This window comes from Triturus cristatus, chromosome 1_2 (assembly GCF_964204655.1).
Source record: "Triturus cristatus chromosome 1_2, aTriCri1.1, whole genome shotgun sequence".
NCBI lineage: Eukaryota > Metazoa > Chordata > Amphibia > Caudata > Salamandridae > Triturus > Triturus cristatus.
In genome coordinates this window covers 63163632-63181468 of record NC_140580.1, presented here as the reverse complement: position 1 = coordinate 63181468, position 17837 = coordinate 63163632, and the positions used below count along the sequence as shown (strand labels likewise).

Genomic DNA, 17837 nt, shown 5'->3' with positions numbered 1-17837 from the left:
ACTTCAGAATCTTTCAAGACCCTGTTTGTATTTAACAATAGTAACACGCACAACCGGTCCTCCTACAGCAGGATGGACTATGGGAACATTGCACGCAGGGAGAACCAACCGGTTCACTAGAAGATTGCAGACCACCCAAAACACATTAGCCAGTCCAGTCCTCAGCCTCCAATACCGAGTCCACCACACCTCCGGGAACTAACATGGCTCCCAATACACAAGTCTGTGTAGTATGGAAGAAAGGACGCTCCAAGCCAGGTAGTCTACCATGTAGATTTATTGAGGTGGTAAGTTAGATACAGAGAGGTAAAGTCAGAGTCTAAGTAGGAGCCCCACCAGGAGCACCTTCCCTGCTGCTCAGCCCTTCATCCAACTGATTCACGCACGCACACATTCCAAACACTAACATTCCATCAGGCAGTTATTCTGGCTGAGCAGCAGTATACCACATATCTCCCCCCTTTACAACGCAAAGGAAGAACGTTTTAAAAGGCATCAAAAAGAGGCAAGAAAATAAGAGAATGAAATATAGTGAATGGTACACTGAAAGAAGGCGTGAAAATGAAATATGGAAAGAGCAAGCAGAGGAAGTAAAGTGGATAGAAAGTGAGAGAAAAGACAAGTACAAGCGACTATTACACCATCTTCCTTTCCATAGAAACACAAAAATAAATACAAACCCATACAACAGACTAAAGAGGAAACCAAGTACTAAGATAATGTATGCTGGCCAGGCAAACAGGAAAGTACAGGGTGTTAGAAAGAAGATAAAAGTGAAGAAGTAAGTAAAGTGGTGTAGAATACGCAGAAATAGGAAAGTAGCAGAAATGGAAAAACACCAGAGAACTTTCCCCAAGATAAGATGGGTGGAAAGTATAGAATACAAGAAATGCAGAATTACCCCAAAGGAGAAGGGTAGAAGGTGTAGAATAGAAGAAATGCAGAATTACCCCAAAGGAGATGGGTAGAAGGTGTGGGAGGGACCCACACAGCCCAACGTAAGTGTAACATGCAGAAAAAATAGAACTACCCCAAAGAGAGATTTGGGTGGAATGTGTGGAGAAAGACCACACGGTATATACACGTAGAAAATGCAGTACTTCCCCCAGCACTAGCAGGGGTGGAACGTGTGGGATAAAACACACAGCACAAAATGTGTGGTGAAAGACCACACAGCATAAAATGTGTGGAGAAAGACCACACGGCATAAAATGTGTGGAGAAAGACTACACGGCGTCATGTAGATTCTGCGGAAAAACCTGTAGTGTAGGAGTTTGTGGCGGCTATTGAGTGATATCTTTTTGGTGACCTTACAGCAAGCGGACCATTGTTCATCCGTGATGGGCCTACCCAGGTCAGCCTCCCATGCCAAGCGTAGTTTGTCGTCCGTGCAGGGAACCTGCGCAATACATAGCTTGTACAGTTTAGAAATAAGATGTGCCCCTGTGGCCGTGTCGATGAGGAGAGTAAGTGGCTCAAAGGAAGCCGGCTCGAGGGGGAATCCCCTAATTTCCGACCTGACTGTGAAATAAAGCCGATTAAGGATAAATCTGTCCATGAAAGTGGCATCACTGAATCGTGCCTCCTCCGACATCGAGAATATGTGCCCGCCCGGGTATAAATCACCAATCTTGGTGATGTCAAACTTCGTCAAAGTGCGTTGCACAAGTTTCTCGCCAGTGACCGGGAGCCATCCCTCATTAGGTAACGGGAGAGAAGTTGAGTATAAAATAGGCTGATCCATGTAGCGCAATAGCCTACTCCAAGCCGAGCTCGTGGTAGACACCGTTTGAATATCTACTGGACTTCTAGGTACGCCCTTGGGCAACACCGCGGCCAAGCGGCCCGGGAGCACAAAATCAGCTTCCGGGCGAAGAAATGGAATCCGCGCATCCAGGTGGTACCATGCATAGGCGTGGGCACACTGCGCAATCAAATAATATAGATACAAATCTGGTATTCCAAGTCCACCTCTATCGTGCGGAAGCATGAGTATCTTCCAGCGGCGAACCCGGGGCTGCTTCCCTCCCCAGACCGATCTAATCAAAAGGGCCCGCAGCGAGGCGAAGAAATTTTGGGTGAGGGGGATGGGGATATTATTAAAAAGATATAAAAATTTAGGGAGCACTATCATTTTTATAATGGCGATTCTTGCCGCCATAGACAGCGGAAGCCGTAGCCATTTGTCCACCTGCGATTCAAGATTCGCAATCGCGCAGCCATAATTAAGACGAATGATCTCTTCTGTGTTCAGATCGATGTGTATGCCCAAATATCTTACAGAGTCCGAGCACCATTCCAGCGGATACTCGCACTGCCAAGGGGAAGTGCCGCTGGTCAATGGGAAGATTATGGACTTATGCCAATTGATACCCAGCCCGGAATGATGACCAAAGCGAAGTATTTCACGTATCAGAGGAGCCAGGTTCAGTTGAGGCTCTCTAACATACAGTATGGTGTCGTCGGCATAGAGTGAGACCAATAGGGGACCTGTCCGGAATTGGAGCCCTCTGTGAAGATGTCGCTCCTGAAAATGTCAGATTAGTGGGTCCATGGCGAGAATGAACAGCAGCGGCGACAGCGGACAGCCCTGACGGGTGCCGCGGGTAAGAGCAAACGGGCGCAATAACGTACCCTTAATGCGGAGCCTCGCCGTGGGGCGACTATATAAGAGCCGCGTGGTGGCAATAAAGCCAGCCGGCATGCCCATTCGCTGTATTATGGATAAGAAGAAAGGCCATTCTAAAGAATCGAAGGCTTTTTCAGTGTCCAGGAGAATTGCCGCCGCGGGTGTGGCAGGGTTTATTCTATGCAGTACAGTAAATAAAGTCCGCAAGTTCAGTGATGTCGAGCGATGGGGTATGAAGCCAGATTGAGCCGGGGCAATAATAAACTCCATCAATTGTGAAAGTCTGTTGGCCCCAATTTTGGCGAGAATTTTATAGTCAATATTCAGTAGCGAAAGGGGTCTGTATGACCCACATAACGCCGGGTCTTTATTCGGCTTTGGAAGTAAAACATTGACTGCTTCGCGTAGAGTGGGCGGGAGAGTCTTTCGCTCCAAGGCCTCAGCGTAGACCTCGATAAGTTTGGGTGCCAACAGATCCGAAAATGCCTTGTAAAAGTCCCCCGACAAGCCATCAAGGCCCGGGGCTGAGGAACTCCGTAGAACTTTAATCGCCCCTCGAACCTCGGTCACCGTTATGGGCTCCGCCATGAATTCCTGCATGCCCTTTTCCAAAAACACTAGCGCGATTTCGGATAAGTAATCCTCCCGTGCAGAGGTGTCATCACTCTGTCTGGTCGTATATAATGCCGAAAAGTAGGCCAGAAACTCATCCCTAATCTCGGAGGGCGTCATGCGAAGCATTCCGTCCTCACCCCGAACTTCAGTAATGTACGACTTACTGTACGGCGGTCGTAGAACCTGCGCTAATGTACGACCCGGCCGGTCGCCCTCGCCATATCTACGGGCAGTTTGGTATTTGCCGAGATATAGGATCTCTCTGTCTGCGGCTTCCCTGTATTCGGAGAGGAGACGCAACCTCCTGGCAAACACTGTGTCCGACGCTGCCCGTCGTGCTTCCGCATCTATCGAGCCTCTAACTGAGTAAGTGCCGTGCGCAACGCCTTTAGGACCCCGGCATGCTTAGCTATACAAACCCCCCGAATGTAGGCCTTAAACCCCTCCCATAGCATGGCCCAAGAGTCCACCGAGCCGGTGTTAATCGCGAAATATTCCTCAATCGCCTCAGTGACCTCATGATAGAATAGGTCGTCCAATAGCGCTTTTCCAGGGAAACGCCACTGGCGCTCAAAACCTTCAGGGCGCGGCACATCCAGGCAAAGCAGGACCGGCGAGTGGTCAGAATATGTTCTGGGGAGAGTCTTCAACGTCCGAAACCAGGGGGACAGACCTGGGGAGAGCAACCAGTAGTCAATCCTAGTCCAGGTATTGTGTTGGCCAGAAAAATGTGTGTAACTAGTGGTGTCTGGGTTGCGCTTGCGCCAAATGTCAATAAGGGAGAATTGGTGACAGAGGTCTCTGAGAGCGCGCCGCGCCCTGGGCTTAGTGTCAGCGGCCAACGAGGTACTGTCCAAGCCCACATCCAGCAATAGGTTGAAGTCACCGCCGAGCAGGATCATAGCGGGCTCCAGGGTTGTAAGTTGCGCGTTTAGCACGTGAAAAAATTCTGGGGAGTCAGTATTGGGGGCATACACGCACACCAAGATGATCCTGTGTCCCATCATCACCCCTCCTCTCACTATGCAATAGCGTCCCTCTCTATCCCCAATGACCTGATGGCAATGAAACGGGACTCAGCACAGCAGCGCCTCTGGCATAGTTGCTAAAATTGGCAAAGTACCTGTGTGTTCCCCAGGAAGCAGCAAAGCGAGCGTTGTTTGTGGAGTGTAAGTGTGTCCCTTGGATAAAGGCGACATCCACCTGATGCCGATTCAGCTAATGCATCACCTGCCTGCATTTACGTTGATTATTAAGGCCCCTGACGTTCCAAGATATTAATGACAAGTTTATGGGGCTTTCATTCAGACCTATACGAGCCATCTAAACATCTGACAAAGCAATCGTAAACAGGAGCCATCAGTACCACCAGATAACATCAAATTCGTCACACACCAATGAATGCTTCTGAGATCAAAACAACCTACCCCAACCCCCCTCCCCCCACCCAGCCATACCACAAAAACGGGAGGCAATCCCAAAGTAGTAAACAACAGCAAAAAAGCTCCAAACAGATGCGCCATGTGCAATCAGTCATTAACAAACGGAGCATCATGTCCAACATAACTCCCAGCGGTTTCCACCAAGGGGGGGTGGCAACGACCCGGCATCAACCCAGCAATACGCAGCAATCTTACATAAATTGTCCTGAGTCCCCAGCCAGCAACAAATGGAATAAGCAAGGGTCATACATAGGCGCCACATCATCCCGCCCCAGAGCCCGCAAACGGATCCTGGCTGGCCACCGATCCACTGTGCGGGGGAGACTGACCACCCCCGCCGCTGTGGGGAGGGCTTTTATTCGGCTTGTATGCACGACAAAAGTCCTGCACCTCCATAGGATTGTCAAAGAGCCGCACCCGGCCATCAATCTCCACCCGCAACCGCGCCGGGTAGAGCATGCCGTACTTTAGGCCGAGATTGCGGAGCGTAGCCTTCGCCCCCGCGTATTTCCGCCGGGCCTCCTGAACCACAGCGGTGAAGTCCGGGTAGAAAGCAAGTTTTGAGCCTTGCCAATGAATATCTCCCTTTTCTCTAGCGAGTCGTAAAGCAGTGTCCCGGTCTCGAAAGTTCATGATGCGGGCTATCAGCGGGCGAGGCGGGAGTCCCGGATTAGGATGTGGCCCCAGGGAGCGATGTGCCCTCTCCACCACAAAGCCCGACGTGAAAGAGTCCCTCCCAAAGATGTCGGCCAACAGTTTTTCCACAAATACATCCAGCCGGCCCGTCGCTGTGGACTCCGGAACCCCAATAATACGCACATTATTGCGGCGACTTCGCAATTCTAGGTCCTCGTTCTTAATGGCCACGTCTTTTAATATGCGCTCCATTCTGTCTAATCGCTTGGCTGTCTGTGCAGCGCCGTCCTCGATGGCTGAAATCCTGGCCTCCGCCCCATACAAGCGACGATCATGGGCCTGTATCTTGGCACCCATGGCTTCCAGCGTTTTATCCAAGGAGTCAAAGCGACTGTCTATGGACCGAAACCCAGCCCTCATCTCCTGCAGCCAGTCGGGTGACGGGGCACTGGCCGCTGACCCACCAACCGTGCTTTCGTTCTGCGCCGCCATGTCAGGGGCCCTCTCCGACGATTGCTCAGCAAGCTTTTCAAATGGCAGCGTTTTCTGTTTCGGGTCCCTGCGACCCATGCCTCAGCAGGTACGACTGGACGCCAACCAGCCCTCTCAGGAACCCGGTGATGGCAGCGTATCAGAGCGGCACCAGCTCAACCAGGCAGTTCAGGCCATAGAACGCCGCACGGGCCTCCAGGCGGCACCGCCCAAGGACGAGCGTCACAGCAGCGCGAGGGCCAGGCCGCCCAGCAACCGCTACTCTGGTCCGGACCAAGGATTCTCTGCGCAGCTCTTCAGGGCTCCCTCAGGACGAGGGAACAGAAACCCATGCTTGCCCCAGCAGCACAGAACACAGGAGTCAGGCCGTAAGGGTGGGAGGCCCAGGCGCCTGGTCAAAGAGGCAGGACAGCCCAGCACTCAGAGCACACGCCACCAACAGAGACGGCCCAATGAAGGGAGCAGGAGCGAACCAGGCGCCCGGCACAGAACGGTAAGCCTCCCCGTCCCCCACCACCGCAAACCAGCCACCGTCCGCCCCCTCCGACCTCACCCGCTTCATTCAGCGAGGGACTCGGGGAAGCAAGGCGAGCGGAGCCGCCAAGCGGCGCCGGGCAGCCGCCGACCACTCGACCAGCCCCACACGAGCAGCAGCGGGGGGCGAGGCAGACCCCGTCCAGCCCGCTCCCAGGCTCCCCCCCCCCCCCAGCCTCCCCGCGGTACCTGCGTCCGTGCCGGCATCCGCCGCTCCCACGACCTCTCCGAATCGCCGACTCAAGCCGCCATTTTGTCTCCGCCTGCCTTCTGAGCCAGCCGCCCTCGGGACCGCCGCTGATGGTTCCGCGGGCCAACCGGAGTCAAATTTTCAAACTGGGGGGTGAAGCGGCATCGCCTGCTGTCCGTTACTCCTATCAGAGGGCCGGGGACATCCGTGATTTTGCTGGGCCGGCGGCGGAGCTTGAGCACCGCGCAGCCATCCAAGGATGTAGCATTCAGAGCTGCGCTACAGATTTCGACTTCTTTTTTTTTTTTTTAAAGGTATTTTTATTGGTTTGAAATAAAAACATGTACATCACACATCGGTTAATTGCAAGCATTTCACCACATATACCACATTTATACATTCGAAGGAATCAACAATGCTCCTGTCCCATCTCTGCTATTGTGACACATTTGAATATCCTTAGTGGGCGATGTACACAGCTCCCCTCTGTACTTGTTCCATTTGCCCCACTTTTTATCCCACTTCTTAGGACAACCCCTGGATTTGAACACTGCCTTTTCTGCTATCTAGGTGCCGCGCTCAGCATTTCGGTGATGGCTCCTCCCCCACTCCCCACTTCATTGCAATTGCCCGTTTTACTAATGTGTATCCTAGTGTGGTCATTTGTTGTTCCACCTCCGTTAGGTCTATAGCCTCCCATATATTAAGAAGCCCTAATTGTGGCTTAAGGCTAATCGCTTTACTCAGTGCCCTCTGCATGTGTCTTGTATCTTTCTCCCATAGTTTGTATGCGGGGACATTCCCAAATAATGCGGTAAAAGGTTGCCTCTTGACAGCAGCGGCGGAGACACATCGTGTCCGGTCTAATCGCTATTTTTGCTAGTGTGACCCCTATTAAGTACGTTCTGTGGAGGATCTTTAATTAAATCAAGTAGAGCCTTAGAGGAATGGCCGCCTCTCTCGGGGACATTAGTGCTGTCTGCCAATCATCATCTTCGATTTGCCCAATATCTGCTTGCCACTTCTCTCGAAGAGTGTGAATCGGATCCGGTAAGTTATTGCATAATTTCTTCTTTTTAAAAAAAATAAATATATAGTTTTATTGTTTTAAAAGCAAACAACACAATTGCAGGCAATATCAGGATATAGTTGCATTATTGTATAATTTCTTATATGTCAACGATACAGCTTTCTCTGACATAGGTTCTGAGAGCAATCGGTCCTCTAGAGGGGAGGAGTCCAGTAAACTGGCTAGGTTCGGAATAGTTGCGTTAAGGGCATGGCGGATCTGTAGATAACGAAAAACTTCCCCCTGAGCCAATTCATACTGAGTCCTTAGTTCTGTGAATGACAGTATTTTCCATTTTTTCACTAGGTGGCCTATTGTCAAGATGCCTATGGCATCCCACTTATCAAATCCCGGTTGGTGACACAGTGACCCCAGCTGTTGGGTGGACCATAGTGGAGTGGCTTGAGTCAGTCGGTCCGTCCATCAAAAACGTCTATTAGCTTGGCGCCATATCTCTACTGTATAGGCTGTTGGGCCCAGGTATCGATCTTTCCGGACTTTTGAGTAGAGGCCTCCTAGATAGCCCTCCCTGTCCATTTGATATTTATCCAGCAGATATACTGGGTCCATCGGCGAGCGGTATATCCAATGATTCACCATTATTAATTGTGAGGCCCAATAGTATAGTTGCATATCGGGGCGTGCGATACCTCCATCATACCAACCCTTGGTCAATTTATGCAATGCTATACGGGGTGCCCTCCCATCCCAAAGCAGAGTCCCAACCTCACTTTCTATGTGCCGGAAATAGGAGTCGGGGACCTTATATGGGCAGTTCTGAAGGAGGTACAAAAACCGGGGAAGTGCCAGCATCTTGAAAAGGGCCGCTCGACCCAGTAAGGAGAGGGGAAGTGGCCTCCAATTCTTGACAAACAAAACTACAATGGTTCTGTAGGGAGTAAAACCAATTTCTTCACAACATTGTATTATTTTCAACAGGAACACATGTGAAAACCACTTCATACATATTGAGTACAATCAAATTATTTATTAACTCAATTTCTCAGGCTGTCAACAATTAAAACGTGACAAGTGAGATAAGTGCTCAGAGACTATTGTGAGGTGAATGCAATATTGTGAGGGACGATGTGGGGAGGGAGGTGGTTCACCTAATACACCAACACAGGGACTCACTGATGAGGTAAAGAAGCGGACTTTATTGGCTCAATAAGCGTTCTTTGTTTTGACGTTCTGGGTGAGGTCTGTTGCTCCAGGAGTCAGTGTCCGGTTTAAGGGTTCCTCTGTAGGGATCTCTCTCCGTCCGGTTCTTCCGTAGGGACCGTCTCCTCCTCCTCCGTCCGTGACCCAGGGAAGAGATACAGAGGGACACAAAGGTGAGTAGGGTTGTAGGGACCAAGGGCGCTTTGAGGGGGGAAAGGGTTGTGAGGGATCACCGGGGCTACCACCAACTTTTGTGACTCCTGTAACTCAGGTGAAGTAAGGAGGTGAACGTAGGTAGAGAAGGCTGGAGGGGGGGGGAGCGTGGTTGACCCACAGAAAAAGAATCCTCAACACTCAGGCTCCCCGTACTCCCGTGACCTCCCTCACCCTCTTCACTTCGTCCCTCCCCGTACTTGTGACAGACTCAAGATACGATCACGTACCTTTCCCAGCCACGCTCCTCCAGGAACGTGGCGGGGCGAGTAGCGTATCCGTTGGCCTCCTGGCTCCGTCGGCGTCGTCTCTCGGACTCCGCACTCTCCTTCAGTCGTCTCTCCTTCTCCACTGCTCACTCGTTCCTGCTCCGTCTCCTTCGCTCGGCTCTCCTCGCTTCCTCCGGCTTTCGCGCCCTTCTTCTCTTCCGGGTTCGTTTTACCAGGTCCCGGGCTCTCCGATTGGATGACGTGGTCTGACGTGCAGACAGTCGGCTCCTCCCCACGGGTTTCTCTGGTGGAGTTAAAGGGCCCGTACCAGTCCTGTGGCCAAGGCGTAAAGGAACAATCAGGCATCCCCTCGGGTTGTGTGTCAGAAGCCGTGCCCCCAGTGGTGCCCCCGTGACAATTCCCTCCCCCTGGCGTGACCCGATCGGGGGAACAAGGGAACCGAGAAAGAAAGTCAGCGTTACCCTGATTCGCCCCTTTCCGATGTTGTACGTCTATCTGATAGGGTTGGAGGGCAAGGAACCAGCGGAGGATCCTGTCATTGTGACCGTGATTCCGTTGTAACCAGGTGAGGGGAGCATGGTCCGTGTAAAGGACAAAGGGTCTGCCTTCCAAATAGTACCGGAGTTTCTCAACCCCCCACTTAACCGCCAGGCACTCTTTTTCTATAGTGGAGTAAGCCTGCTCCCTAGGAAACAATTTCCTACTGAGAAAAAGAATGGGGCGTTCGTGACCGTCGGGATCTTTCTGAGAGAGAACCGCCCCGATCCCAATACCCGAGGCGTCTGTCTGCAGGATAAAGGGTTTGTCGAAATCCGGGGTCGCTAGTATAGGGGAGGTGGTAATAGCATCTTTCAGGGCTTGGAATGCAGAAGCTTCTTGATCGGAAGGGGCGTGTAACCTGGGTGAGGTGTGTGTTTTTCGCAATAAGTCAGTGAGGGGGCCCGCTATGGTAGCGAACTGGGCTATGAACCGTCTATAATACCCCACCAACCCTAAGAACGCCCTCAAGTCTCTTTTGGTCTTTGGATAGGGAACGGACTGGATTGCGGCCACTTTTTCGGTTTGGGGAGCTATATGACCCTCCCCCAAGAGATACCCCAAATACCTCACTTTCTGAAAGGCCACTCGGGTTTTCTTGGCGTTGATGTGTAACCCGGACTGACGAAGGCTGTTCAGTACCTTCCCTAAGTGCTCCAGGTGCTCCTCCCAGGTCTTGCTATAGACCACGATGTCATCTAAATAAGCCCCTGAATAGGATAAGTGAGGGGCCAGAAGCACATCCATGGCCCGCTGAAAGGTCGCTGGGGCCCCATGCAACCCAAAGGGAAGAACTGTAAAGTGATAGTGGCCGGAAGGGGTGGAGAACGCGGTTTTTTCTTGATCCGCGGGGGCCAAAGGGATCTGCCAGTAACCCTTGGTGAGGTCGATAGTGGTGATGTATCGGGCCTCACCAAGGCGTTCTATAAGTTCATCCACCCGGGGAAGAGGATAGGCATCCTGCTTGGATACCTTGTTCACTGCGCGGAAGTCAATACAAAACCGGATGCTGCCATCCGGTTTGGGTACCAGCACCACGGGGGAACACCAGTTACTATGGGAAGGCACGATGACCCCTGATTCCAACATCCTGGACACTTCCTCCTGAAAGGCGGCTCGTCGAGCCTCAGGGATCCGGTAAGGCTTTTGTTTCACCACCACCCCCGGAGGAGTAGGGATACAATGTTCGGCCAGTTGGGTCCTGCCTGGTTGATCAGAAAATACGTCTGAAAAGTCCATCAGCAGAGACCGTATTTCTCGGGATTGGGTGCACGTGAGATTGGGATTGACAGGTGTCTCCAGAGTGGTATGAGAGGGAGGGGTGATTATGGAGACCGTATGAACTCCTGAAGGAGGGGGTCCCAACCACTTCTTCAGTAAGTTGATGTGGAACATCTGGGTCCTCTTTCCCCTCAGTTGCAGAATGTATGTAGTTTTCCCTATCTTTCTTAGGACTTTGAATGGTCCTTGCCACTCCTTTTTTAATTTGTGGGTGGAGGAGGGTAAAAGTATCAGGGCCCAATCCCCTATATCCAACTCCCGCCACTTCGTACCTCGGTCATAGAAGGTTTTTTTGTTTGACCTGTGCCGCCGTCAATTCTGTATGGGCCAATGTTCGCAACTTATGGAGACGGTTTTGTAACTGTTGTGTATAATCCAGTAGGGATTCGGCCTCTTGTAACCCCTCTCGTTCCCAACTGTCCTTGGTGATCTCGAGTAAGGTTCGGGGTTTACGCCCGAACAATAACTCAAAAGAGGAGGTCCCTAAACTGGATTGTTTCTGGCTACGGAGTACGAACAGGGCCAACGGGAGTAATTGGTCCCAGTGCCGGCCATCCCCAGACAGAAGCTTCTTCAAGGTAAGTTTAAGACTCCCGTTGTACCGTTCGACTAGTCCGTCTGTCTGGGGGTGGTACACAGAGGTGGTGATATGTTTAATGTGCAACTGGTCACAGACCTGCCTCATCAACCGGGACACAAAGGGAGTGCCTTGATCTGTGATAATCTCTCGTGGAAAGCCCATGCGGGAGAAGACTTCCACGAGTCGTTGTGCGATGGCCGTAGTTGTTGCGGCCCGAAGTGGGAACGCCTCCGGGTACCTAGTAGCATAGTCGATCAACACCAGTGCATACTGGTGACCCTTCGCGGATTTGGGGAGAGGCCCTATGAGGTCCATGCCGAGGCGGTCGAAGGGTGTCCCAATGATGGGTAAAGGATTTAACGGAACTGGAGGGGGAACATAGGGATTGCGCCTCTGGCAAATTTGGCACTCCTGGCAATATTTCTGTATCTGAGCATAGACCCCCGGCCAAAAGAAATGTTGTAGGATGGCCTGCCCCGTTTTTTCTGCTCCTGAATGCCCTGCTAAAAGATGAGCGTGCGCAAAAAAGAGGATTTGGTCCCTGAATCCAGCCGGAACCAACAGTTGGGGAACAGCGTCGGGTTTCGCTAGACGGTATAACAGTCCATTTTTTTCTATGAATGCGGGATAGACACGAGTTCCAACATTCGGTTGATCTCGCGCTTTCTGCCAAGCGTGGGTGAGACTGGCATCGTTTAACTGGGCCAGTCGAAAGTGATTATCTCTCGCCCAAGGCTCAGGGGTGAGACACACATTATATTTCATGGGATTTATCGCAGCTTGCAAGAGGGGGGTAAAGGACGGGCAGTCAATCCCTATAATAAGTAGCTCAGGGAGTTCGTCCACCACCCCCACCACTACATCGGACTGTATATGATTGTTGATCTCTAGGGTGATCCTAGCCAATGGGTACTCCCTTACATCCCCATGTATACATCGTATGTGTACTGTCTTCCCAGATATGAGCCAAGAAGGGTCTACCAATTCCCGCTTTATGACAGAGTGTCTGCACCCCGAGTCAAGAAGAGCCCTTACCCTCCTGCCATTAAGAGTCACACTTACATAAAATATGGGGCCTGACTCCTGGGCGAATAGGACAGAGCGGGGTGCATAGCTGATGTCCATGGGTTCGTCGTCTTTCTCCCTTTTCTTACGACAGAATCGTGCTATATGGCCCCATTCTCCACAGTCATAACATTGGGGGGAGGTGTAAGGGGGATTCTCGGGACGGGGAAGACGGGGTCGGTTTCCCTCTGGAAGGGGTCGTGGGGTCTTTCTCTCAAGTCTCGCCGGCATTGGGGGACGGATGTGTTTCTCGGATTCTTTAAGGGGTGGTCGACCCTGGGCCCTGGAGTAAGCCGTCGCCATTTCTATGGCCTGTTCTAGGGTCAGACCGGCGTGTTGTCTTAACCACCGTTGAGTGGCATAGGGGAGCGCCTCCAAGAATTGTTCCAAATAGATTTTGTTCATGACCTCATTCATATTGCCTTCATGAGGTTTGAGCCAGAGATCCGCAGCTCCCTTTAACTTAAAGAACAAGGTTTTCGGCAGATCACCCGTGGCTCCTCGCTCTTGTCTGAACTTCAGGCGGTGTGTCTCGTCATCCACGCCTAATCGATCCAGCACATATTGTTTCAGTGCAGCATAGGCGGTTGTCCCATCTGGATTGATTGTCTGATAAGCTGCTTGGGCTTCTCCCGTGAGGAGGGGCGCGAGGTAAAAGGGCCAGCGTTCAGCCGGCCAGGCGCTGGCCCTCGCGGCACGTTCAAAATTCAAGAAGAACGCCAAAGGATCATCTCCAGGTACGTATTTCTGAAGAGGAACCACGGTTCCAGGGGGGTTGCTTGCTCTACCCTGTCCCAGTGTGATCAGGAGTTGGGCATGTCCCTCTGCTAGTTTGATCAGGCTGTTTGCTTGGTTTTGTATCGCAGATGTAAAGACGGCACGATCCGCCTCCGCCTGACTGGACGACTTCTCTACCGCCCATTCGAGTTTTGCCTGTCCTTCCTTCATCTGATGTACGATGGCCTCCATCCTGTTTCGGATGCTGATTCTCCAAGGCTCCTATCTGGCTCGCCACTTGTGAGGGACGATGTGGGGAGGGAGGTGGTTCACCTAATACACCAACACAGGGACTCACTGATGAGGTAAAGAAGCGGACTTTATTGGCTCAATAAGCGTTCTTTGTTTTGACGTTCTGGGTGAGGTCTGTTGCTCCAGGAGTCAGTGTCCGGTTTAAGGGTTCCTCTGTAGGGATCTCTCTCCGTCCGGTTCTTCCGTAGGGACCGTCTCCTCCTCCTCCGTCCGTGACCCAGGGAAGAGATACAGAGGGACACAAAGGTGAGTAGGGTTGTAGGGACCAAGGGCGCTTTGAGGGGGGAAAGGGTTGTGAGGGATCACCGGGGCTACCACCAACTTTTGTGACTCCTGTAACTCAGGTGAAGTAAGGAGGTGAACGTAGGTAGAGAAGGCTGGAGGGGGGGGGAGCGTGGTTGACCCACAGAAAAAGAATCCTCAACACTCAGGCTCCCCGTACTCCCGTGACCTCCCTCACCCTCTTCACTTCGTCCCTCCCCGTACTTGTGACAGACTCAAGATACGATCACGTACCTTTCCCAGCCACGCTCCTCCAGGAACGTGGCGGGGCGAGTAGCGTATCCGTTGGCCTCCTGGCTCCGTCGGCGTCGTCTCTCGGACTCCGCACTCTCCTTCAGTCGTCTCTCCTTCTCCACTGCTCACTCGTTCCTGCTCCGTCTCCTTCGCTCGGCTCTCCTCGCTTCCTCCGGCTTTCGCGCCCTTCTTCTCTTCCGGGTTCGTTTTACCAGGTCCCGGGCTCTCCGATTGGATGACGTGGTCTGACGTGCAGACAGTCGGCTCCTCCCCACGGGTTTCTCTGGTGGAGTTAAAGGGCCCGTACCAGTCCTGTGGCCAAGGCGTAAAGGAACAATCAGGCATTCCCTCGGGTTGTGTGTCAGAAGCCGTGCCCCCAGTGGTGCCCCCGTGACAAATATATACAAGTGCAAATAAAATATATACAAATATTCAAAGTAAAGATTACAATTTGATTACAAAATAAGGGGTCAGTACAACTGTAATCAATGTCTCGGGTAATGCGCAAAAACTATATTGTATTCAGAACCAGGAGACTCAATATTACTGAGCCAACAAGTTAACGCCGACGTTTCGACCCTGAAGACAGCTTATTTCATGAGTGTCATGGCAGGTCTTCCTCAAGGCTATAGAATGGGTGTGGACAGCCAAAATCTGAGATCTGATTTTCTCAACTGCACTCTTCTTCTCGAATCTGAAGAGTATCTGATAGGAATCAGAGACCAAGATAAGATTGAAGTCTGGGTACTAAATTAGCCGTTTTCTTTATTTCAAAGCGTACAATTTTCAAATGGTACGTCCTCCGTGAAGGCAGTCCAATTCTTGACATCATTACGAAGTCTCTCCAGTGGGGCGGCCAGGTTTTTGTCGTAAAAGATCTGGGGGTCCGGAGTTATATAGACTCCCAGGTATCGGAATCCTACGGTCGCTATTTCCACCTCACATCCAGTAGGGAGTTTTGGTATCGAACCCTGAATTGCAAAAATCACAGATTTAGTCCAGTTTATCGAATAACCTGAGTATTTTCCAAAGTTTGTTAAAATGTTTAGTATTCTGTGCACCGATTTATTAGGGGACACTAAATACAGCAGGATATCATCCGCGTAAAGAGATATCCTGCCTTCTTGCCCTTCTGCCCACTTCAACCCTCTAACCAGTGGATCCCTCCTCATCCATGAAGCCAGTGGTTCTAAAATCAGGGGAGACAGGGGGCATCCCTGTCTGGTGCCTCTCTTCAAGGAGAATGTTCTGGACAGCTGGTTGTTGACCCTGACCTGGCCCTTTAAGTCGATGTAAAGCAACTTGACCCAGTTCATAAATTTCGGGCCAAACCCAAGGCGCCGAAGCACCTCAAAGAGATGCAGCCATTCTATGGAGTTAAACTCCATTTTGGCGTCCAGTGATAATACTACTGCGTCTTCTTTTATAAATTGTTTGCAGCCAAGGACATTGTGAAGGCGGCGGATGTTTAATGCGGTATTTCGGCCAGGCACGAAGCCCCACTGATCTGCATGGACCAATGACGGGATCCTCGAGATCAGGCGAGACGCCAGAAGTTTCGCAATGATCTTCGCTTCTGCATTTATGAGTGATATCGGCCTGTAAGATCCGCAGCTTTCCGAAGGTTTCCCTGGCTTACGAATAACCACAATGGAGGCCAGTCTTTGGTCCTCCGGGAGAACCCCTTTGTTGTAACTCTCATTATACATTTCTCGCAGGTGAGGTGCGACGTATGAAGCCGTTGTTTTAAGGAATTCGGTGGGGACCCCATTGGATCCCGTCGCCTTTCCTGACTGGATATTATTTATTGCCGAGCGGACCTCATCATCCGAGAGATCCTCTTTTAATGCCTCTCTGTCTTCCGTGGACAGGGTAGGCATGTGAATATCGGCTAGCAATTGTCAGGAGTCGTCCACCGTGGCGGTAGTCGAGGAGGTATAGACCGCTTCTAAATGATCCGCAAATGCCTCTGCAACCGTTTGCGGATCCGAAATATGCTGGTTATTGCCGAGTGTCAATCTAGGCACCCATCTCTTTTCTTGTTCCCTTCTTTCCAACCATGCCAGATTTTGACTTCTTAAAAAGCAACGCTTTCACTGAGCGTTTCGTCTTGCCCCCAGAGCAGCTATTTTAGTGGCCAGAATTTCAGCCAATGACAGCCTGCTTGTGAAGCCACAGGCTACTAGAGCTCAACCAATGAGAGCAGGAATAATATGGGCCAATCAGAGGCTGCTCTGCCCCGAATGTGCTTCTAAAGGCAAACAACTGGAAGCCCTACTTCACTGCCTCTGCAGCGATGGTGAGAATCTCAGTCTCAGGGTCTTCCAGAAGCCAGCTCCTCAGGCCAGGTATCATTTCAGCTGCCTGGGCAAGACCCCTGCCAGATTACATTGATTGTGTCCCAACAATGCCTTTAATTGAGCAAATTCATCTTGCTGCTGCAGAGTGCGTTCTGTGATCAACGACACTGTCACAGTATGCAACAGACTGTCTGCTGGGTGGTCTGTTATGGGGGAAGCCATTAAAGCATTGCTTCACGATCAAAGTTAGTCGTTATCAAATATAGTCCTTTGACTTTCTAAATGTTGTAATGCTTTCAAAACAAACGGTCGAAAGTATTTTACTTTTTGTGTGCTGTTAAATAAGATATAATGAAATGTGCATAGCGTTAATGGAGAATACTTTGCTCAATGAGGCAATGTGCTACTCTTATAAAATGGTTCTTACAGTTATATATGTATAGCATAACCAAACTAATGGTCATTTTATGATGTTGCTTACTACCGATTCAGAATTATTTGGTTACATGTTCTGTCTTATTTTCATCCCATGTAAATAAATCCTGCCCACTCAGATGAATTTCTACATTGAGATATTCACAGTGCCTGGTTCCTTGGGGTAATCCGTCCACCTCATCACTCTCCCCTCTACAAGATAGACATGGGCTTATATTTGTTATGATGCCAAAAATGCCATGATGAAATATGTCCACGCATGAGCACTGTAATCATGAAAGTTACATGCTATTGCTTTGCAAAGAATGCAGCAATATGTCCCCTCTGCATGATTACAAGATTATCACAGCTTCTTTCACTTACTCACGATAAAGTGTCGCTCAAAGTGTCACATGTGCAATAAAATGTTACACATCAACACACTAAAATAATGAAATGTCACACAAACCCATACTGAAAACTTGCCAGCTATGCTTCACTGATGGGTGAGATGGCAGTTAGGGCCGCATGCTTTGAAGGTGCCTCTTGAGGTTTAGTAGTCGGGGGGTGTTGGATTCTCGATTGATTATTGCCACCACTGAGTTGCATGACATCAGCCATGCTTTCTCTATTTGTGGGTCATAACTGGTCGTACGACTTTCACTGGCTTTGATACTAACCCAACTATCTTCTTTTATTTTCTTTATGTATCCCCTTACCATGTCAGGGATGTGACCGTGTGTGATCAAAGTTCACTTCTGTGCTGTCTTTAGTGTTCGGTTTATCTGCGCTGGTATGGCCTTCACTTACACATACACGCTTAATCAAGCGGCTACAGTGACAGGAATAAACCATTAGTGTGTATGTAGAGCGTGTAGCCTCAGCACTCAACCCCAGCTTCCTA

At 50.7% G+C, this 17837-nt stretch overlaps 1 protein-coding gene across 4 annotated transcripts in view; it reads left to right on the top strand.

Annotated features, from left to right (window-relative positions):
- LOC146866792 (uncharacterized) overlaps window positions 1-17837 on the top strand; it is a 218472-nt gene that overhangs the window by 891 nt on the left and 199744 nt on the right. The window lies entirely within an intron of this gene.